We start from the raw sequence: 8177 nt of genomic DNA on the forward strand, positions 1-8177 counted from the left end.
GTTTCCCCTTTCTCCACATCCTCACCAAAATTTGTTGTTCCCTGTCTTGTTAATTTTTGCCTTTCTAACTGGTGTAAGGTGGTACCTCATTGTGATTTTGATTTGTATTTCCTTGGTGGCTAGTGATGTTGAACATTTTTTCATGTGTCTGTTAGCCATTTGTATGTCTTCTTTGGAGAAATGTCTGTTCACGTGTTCTGCCCATTCTTTGACTGGATTATTTGTTCTTTGGGTGTTGAGTTTGAGAAGTTCTTTATAGATTTTGGATATCAGACCTTTATCTGTAACGTCATTTGCAAATATCTTCTCCCATTCTGTGGGTTGCCTCTTAGGTTTGTTGACTATTTCCTTTGCTGAGCAGAAGCTTTTTATCTTGGTGAAGTCCCAAAAGTTCATTTTTGGTTTTGCTTCCCTTGCCTTTAGAGACGTGTCTTGAAATAGAAACTAGAGGAACAGTAGAACAGATCAATGAAACTAGAAGCTGGTTCTTTGAAAGAATTAATAAGATCGATAAACCACTGTCCAGACTTATCAAAAAAAAAAAAGAGGGGTGCCTGGGTGGCTCATTCAGTTAAGCATCTGCCTTCAGCTCAGGTCATGATCCCGGGATCCTGGGATCTAGCCATGCATCAGGATCTCTGCTTGGTGGGGAGCCTGCTTCTCCCTCTGCTCCTCCCCTCTGCTCTGTCTCTGTCTCTGTCTCTGTCAAATAAATAAATATTAAAAAAAAAGAAAAGAGAAAGGACCCAAATTAATAAAATCGTGAATGAAAGGGGAGAAATCATGACTAATACCAAGGAAATAGGGACAATTACTAGAAATTATTACCAGCAGCTATCTGCCAACAAACTAGGCAACCTGGAAGAAATGGATGCATTCCTGGATACTTATAAACTACTAAGACTGAAACAGGAAGAAACAGACAATCTGAACAGACCAATAACCAGAAGGAAATTGAAACAGTAATCAGAAATGTCCCAAAAAACAAGAGTCCAGGGCCAGATGGCTTCCCAGGGGAATTCTACCAAACATTTAAAGAAGGAATCATACCTATTCTACCGAAGCTCTTCCAAAAAAAATAGAAATGGAAGGAAACTTCCAAACTTGTTCTATGAGGCCAGCATTACCCTGATCCCCAAACCAAAGACCCCATCAAAAAGGAGAATTATAGACCAATATCCCTGATGAACATGGATGCCAAAATACTCAATAAGATCCTAGTCAACAGGATCCAACAGTACATTAAAAGGATTATTCACCACGATCAGGTGGGATTTATTCCTGGGATGCAAGGGTGGCTCAACATTTGCAAATCAATCAATGTGATAGATCACATTAACAAAAGGAGAGACAAGAACCATATGATCCTCTCAACTGATGCAGAAAAGGCATTTGACAAAATACAGCATCCTTTCCTGATTAAAATTCTTCACAGTGTAGAGATAGAGGGAACATACCTCAATATCATAAAAGCCATCTATGAAAAGCAATTGCAAATCTTATTCTCAATGGGAAAATCTGAGAGCTTTTCCCTTAAGGTCAGGAAGATGACAGGGATCCCCACTCTTATCATTTTTGTTCAACATAATACTGGATGTCCTAGCCTCAGCAATCAGACAACATAAAGAAATAAAAGGCATTCAGATTGGCAAAGAGGAAGTCAAACTCTCTCTCTTCGCAGGTGACATGATACTTTATGTGGAAAACCCAAAAGACTCACTCCAAAATTGCTAGAACTCATACAGCAATTCAGCAACATGGCAGGATACAAAATCAGTTGCATTTCTATACACTAGCAATGTAACCGACAAAAGAGAAATTAAGGAATTGATTCCATTCACAATAGCCCCAAACCCATAAGATACCTAGGAATCAACCTAACCAAAGAGGTAAAGGATCTATACCCTAGAAAGTACAGAACAATAATGAAATAAATGAGGAAGACACGAAGAGATGGAAATACATTCCATGCTCGTGGATTGGAAGAACAAAAATTGTTAAAATGTCTATGCTGCCCAGAGCAATCTACACATTCAGTGCCATCCCTATCAAAATACCATTGACATTTTTCACAGAGCTGGAACAAACAATCCTAAAATTTGTATGGAACCAGAAAAGACCCTGAATCACCAGGGAAATGTTGAAAAAGAATGCCTGACTTCAAGCTATATTACAAAACTGTGGTCATCAAGACAGCTTGGTACTGGCACAAAAACAGACACATTGACCAATGGAACAGAATAGAGATCCCTGAAATGGACCCTCAACTCTATGGTCAACTAATCTTTGACAAAGCAAGAAAGAATATCCAGTGGAAAAAGACAGTCTCTTCAACAAATGGTGTTGGGAAAATTGGACAGCCCCATGCAGAAGAATGAAACTGGACCATTCTCTTACACCATACACAAAGATAAACTCAAAATGGATGAAAGACCTTAATGTGAGACAGGAATTAATCAAAATCCTAGAGAACATAAGCAGTAGCCTCTTTGTCATTGGCCACAGTGACTTCTTTCAAGAGAAGTTGTTCTAAATACATTGGAGAGGTAGGAAGGGGTCAGATTATGTATGACCTGGATTTCATTAATTAGGTAAAAATGTGTTGATCCTACTATATTCTAAACACTGTGTGAGACACCACATTAATGGGGAACAAAACTGACAGGGATCTGTCCACCCAGTTCATGTGTAATGTTGAGTAGTTCTGATTAAGAAAGCTAGTTTTATTTAATGAAAAATGGGAAGCTACTGATACTATAATGTAATGTGAAAACTGTAAAGGAATCTCGATAAAGGCAATGAATGATCTTAACTACTTTATTCACTGTTTTATGCCTGTGACTATTCTAGTGCTGGCTATATGGTTGATAATAATAAGTAAATATTTATTGAATGACTGAGATTTACATAGGGTAAATTAGTTGTTCACATCCATGCAGATATCAAATAGCAGAGTTGAATTCAGGATAATATAAAAAAAACAGGTAATAGGATAGTGTCATTAAGAAATTCTGGAAAGGTTCAATATAACATTTCAGGATGTTGAAAGTGGTATAATGTTTAGAAGGATGGTCTGTGGAGTCAAGCTGATAGATATAGATTTGAATTTCAAGTCAGTTTCAAATCCTGTCCTTCACATCACAACTACTGGCACCCAGTAACACCATAACATAAGGTGAGATGAAGGTTCCCAAGAGATCAGCTCATCAGCCCCAGGGTTTTAGTAACCCAAACTAGGACTGTTCCCAGATGGTGTGGAGAAGGGGGTGGGACAGTGTGAGGAATTGACTGTAGATCATAAAACCCTCTAGATTTTTTCATCAGAGTCAAGGAAGCAGCTCTTTTTCTGGTTACTGGATGCAGGCAGCTGACTCCTTAAGCAGGACTCAATATGTTGCATCACTGGTGAGTTTCAGGGCTAAGGGAAGAAAACCATGCTGTGCTGGGCCCACAACAGCTGAGTTGCCAGAATATTCAGAACATGAGGCCTTCTCTGCATTCTTATATTGGCTCTCATGATACTAGAAGTTGGCCATGGGGGTGGTACCAGATGCATGAACATTCAGAAGAGAAAGATCTAGAGTCTCAGCAATTCCATATCATTGAATACAACAGATCCCATATTTTATATGGCTGGAAATTTCATGCAAGTACATGAGTGAAATACTTCTGGCCTGCCCAGAAAAGCAGTGTAGGGGTTCCAGAGAGTGGAAGTATGGTTCTGGGACAGGGACAGTGTTTTGAGTTCTAGTATGACACTGAGCACCCAGGTCCATTAGGGTCAGGGAAAAAACTGGTGAAGAAATTTGGTTATTGCCTTCCCCCAGCATGTTTGAGCAGAGTAGTATTAACAAGAGAGCAAGTCTCCTCTGGTTATTATATAGGATCCATATTCAACAGAAACGGATCTCTCTGTGATTTTCTCCCAGTGGTCCTAGTTTTTATCTCTTCTTTTTGAAAGTCAGTCATATATTTGGGAGGCATTGCTTAGGTAAAATATCTTCACTTTCCTAAATTGTTCCTCATCACGAGTTCTTAAGGATCTTTTTTATCCTGGACATCTTCTTCTAGGTGGTAAAGTTTCAAAAAATATTCCTGAAATCAAGGTGCACTGAACTAGACACTATTCTAAGCATGGTTGAACCAAAACAAAGAAGAATAGAAGAATAATTACCTTCCCTCTGATCACTGTTACTTCCTTTAGTAGAGAGTCAGTTTCTGATAATTTTTATTAACTGAATATGTCAAAACTTTGACTCATATTTATGTCCAAACTTCTATCTGGCAATATATCCAGGCATCTGACCCTTTTTCTCTGTACCTATTCCTCTGTATCTTCTCCTTTTTTATCCTTTATATTAAGCACACTCTTAGTGAAATCCAGGTAGCAGAAGGATGAACTTAATTTAGATCCATTCTTTACAGTATGAGGAAAGAATGAGGACAGGGAGCTGGATGGATAAGAGACTAGGATTTGTGAAGCATGTTCATGCATAGGGGCTACACATAAGGGGCAGGAAAAAGAATAAAGAGCCAAGGAAGGGGTCTTTCAGAGGTGGCAGAATAGGCAGGAAAAGATAGTAAGTACAGGCTGAGAAATAAAAGTAACAGTGGTTTGAACTATATTCTGTATTCTCTTCCTTTAATTCTAAGCTTTCAAATGAATTCAAATTCTTTTCTGTAGAAATCAGACTCGTGTACATTTTGATAGCTTACAGACTCTATAAATTCAACATCTCAAAATTGGATCCATCATCTCTACCTCTACAACATACATCAAATATTTTCACAGCCTGTCTTATGAAATTCAGTCATTTAATCCAGAAGAGATGGGAGAACTTAAGAATTCCTAACCTCTCTTCTTCTATAGAACTACTCAGTCTAATCTTTGCTTATGCCATTATATTTATACCTCTAAAAGATGCTCCTTTTCTACATCTTTAGAGCCATTCTAGAGGCATTTATTTACACAGTGATTACTTCTCAACTGAACCACTGAAGCCAACAGTTGCCTCTTTTTAGAAGTCCTTTGTCTCTTCTGGTTCCTTAAGTTTGGGTGTAAAAGAAAGAGGAATAAGAGAGGTTTGGTATCTTTGTTCAAAACTGAAATCATGGTCTTTACAACAAATGGGGATGTGGGATAGATATAGAAATTTATTAAGACACAAGAGACTTCAGCATTTTGAATATCCATAGGAAGGATCCATGGAGAGATTGACTACACAGGAAATGGAATGGATAATTAAAAAGTCAAAGTTTCTAAGAAGATCAGAGATGGATAGACACTATATCAGAGGTGGGGGGATTGTAACTAGGAGGATGGATAGATTTTTGAGTTGGCTAGATGCAAAGAAAAGAGCAAGGTATAGGTATTGATGAGTTTATGAGTCTATCATAGATACTGAGGAACTTGCATCTGAAAGCCTCTCCTGTCTTTGTGATGCTGTTGGGGAGGTGATCTTCTAAGAGAGGAGAAGATGAATTTACCATTTAGAAAATATTTAGAAAATGTAAAAAATTGCTTGCAATGAGTGAAGGAGCAAATTAACCAGAGGTTATTATAATGGACTTGCTCAGTAAGCGCTCATTTGAGGTTCGTGGTCATAAATGTTAATAAAAACAGCCTGCCTTTGAGCATAACTTTCTATAGGAACATTGAACTGTATTTGTGCAGGCTTGAATTAAGCATGTCCAGGATGAGTTGTGCTTGTAGTACAGTAAGTCAGAATGATAGAGGATTTTATGGGACTTTCTTTATATTTAATCAAGGTTTATTTTTTCTGCTTTATTATAGGGTTGGAAGTATATCATAAATTTTTTTCATCTCAAATTGACTTTGATGTGTGATAAAAACTGAGGAAAAACTAATTTACCACTAACAAATCATGTCAGCAATACATATTGAAAAGACCCACAGTTAAATATGACTTTATGACATCTTTACTATTCTATATTATTCTGTAACTAGTGAACATTTCTGACCTGTGGGATCTATAATTATTAAATTTGTTCTATCAGTATCACATGTCAGTCTCCCTTGAAAAATTTGTGTAGCTTTACAGTATGTTTTAATGAGGTAATTCTTTTCATTTTCCTTCCAAACCTTGTGGGTAGTCTGTCTTATTTGTTTTTCCGAATTAACTTTAGAAATAATTTGCTAAGTTTCCTCCCTATTCACATATATCTTCACTGAACTTTGCCTTCATTTGGGATTGTTCTTCTCTATTCAACAGTTTTCTGGATGAGTAAGTGTTAGCATTTTGACAGTTTTGTTTTCTATTAACCTAATTCCTGTGTCTTACTGTACATAAACCCAGGTGAAATATCCTGTTTAGGATTTATCTCATGACATCGCCCAGCAACTACTCCACTGCTCTAGTCTCTGAATTCCTCCTCATCTGCTTCCCTAACTACCAGAGTTGGCAGCACTGGCTGTCCCTGCCCCTCAGCCTCCTCTTCCTCCTGGCCATGGGGGCCAATGCCACCCTCTTGATCACCATCTGGCTGGAGGTCTCTCTGCACGAGCCCATGTACCACCTGCTCAGCCTCCTCTCTCTGTTGGACATTGTGCTCTGCCTGACCGTCATCCCCAAGGTCCTGGCCATCTTCTGGTTTGATCTCAGGTCCATCAGCTTCTCAGCCTGCTTCCTCCAGATGTTCATCATGAACAGTTTCCTCCCTATGGAGTCCTGCACATTCATGGTCATGGCCTATGACTGCTATGCGGCCATCTGCCACCCACTACAATATTCAACCATCATCACTAACCAATTCGTGGTCAAAGCTAGTGCTTTCATTGTGGCTCGGAATACTTTGCTGCTTTCACCTGTCCCCATTCTCTCTGCCCAGCTCCATTATTGTGGGAAAAATGTCATTGAGAACTGCATCTGTGTCAACTTGTCTGTGTCCAGGCTCTCCTGTGACAATTTCACCCTTAACAGAATCTACCAATTTGTGGCTGGTTGGACTACTGGGGTCAGATTTCATCCTCATCTTCCTCTCTTACACCTTCATCCTAAGAGCTGTGCTTAGGTTCAAGGCTGAGGGGGCTGCTGTTAAAGCCCTGAGCACATGTGGCTCTCACTTCATCCTCATCTTGTTCTTCAGCACCATCCTCTGGTTGTTTTGTTGAGAAATGTGGCCAGAAAGAGGGTCCTCATGGACATCCTCATCTTGCTCAATGTCCTTCATCACCTCATACCTCCTGCCTTGAACCCTATTGTATATGGATTTCGAACCAAAGAGTTAAGGCAGGGGTGTCAGAAGTTATTGTGGAAGGGGCTTTGAATACATAGAAGGGCACCTCTATAGAAATGTCTATTACTATTTCCTTTGTTTCTATTCTGGGATTTGTTATTCCAGACAGTAAACTAATGCTTGGATAGCAAATATTTCCTACCCACTTTCTGTCCCTCTAGTATCAGAAATTACTGTGGATCTCTTAGTACCTGACCAAAGTTCATTTGCCTATTCAGGTACCTAACCTTAGGTACCTAATTTTGTATGTAGACATTTATATTTTTAAATCATCTCATCTTCATAATAGTTCTACGGGACAGAGGTTACTGTCTCATGTTATACATTAGAAAATAAAAATTTATGGAGAAATATTGACAAAGGTCACACTTGGTGAGTGGTGGGGCATCAATTCAAGTACAGGTTATCCGACTCCAGAAACTTTTCATGACACAGCACTCCTTTCTCAGGTACAATTGAAGCTCTAGCTCTGCTGTTCAGGCCATGATCTCTGTGTCATTTTTGTTTTTTCTTTTTCTTTTTTTTGTAGAGAGGGAAAGGGTGGGGAGGGGCAGAGGGAGAGGGAGGGAGAGAATCTTAAGCAGGTTCCATGCCCAGCATGGAGCCTGATGTGAGGCTTGATCTCACAACCCTGAGATCATGACCTGAGCTGAAATCAAGAGTTGGACGCTTAACTGACAGGAGCACCCAGGTGTTCCTCTGTGTCATTTTTCTGAACCTGCTGTTGCCAATAGACCGTTCCCCTCAGATTCAGGAAGAACTAAGCAGAGGCACATAGCTCAGAAAAGTTACCATGTTTTTTTGATCATGACTGTTCAAGATTCTATTATAAAAGCATAATTTTCATAATAATACCAGTTTATGTCCAGCAGAATCCTCACACACCTTCAAACTCTTTGTGGAAAGGCCAGGACACTGAG

General features: G+C 39.1%; 1 pseudogene; it reads left to right on the forward strand.

Annotated features, from left to right (window-relative positions):
- The first annotated feature begins 6345 nt into the window (after positions 1 to 6345).
- Positions 6346 to 7287, forward strand: LOC110576505 (annotated as a pseudogene).
- The last annotated feature ends 890 nt before the right edge of the window (positions 7288 to 8177 follow it).

This window comes from Neomonachus schauinslandi, chromosome 11 (genome assembly GCF_002201575.2).
Source record: "Neomonachus schauinslandi chromosome 11, ASM220157v2, whole genome shotgun sequence".
NCBI lineage: Eukaryota > Metazoa > Chordata > Mammalia > Carnivora > Phocidae > Neomonachus > Neomonachus schauinslandi.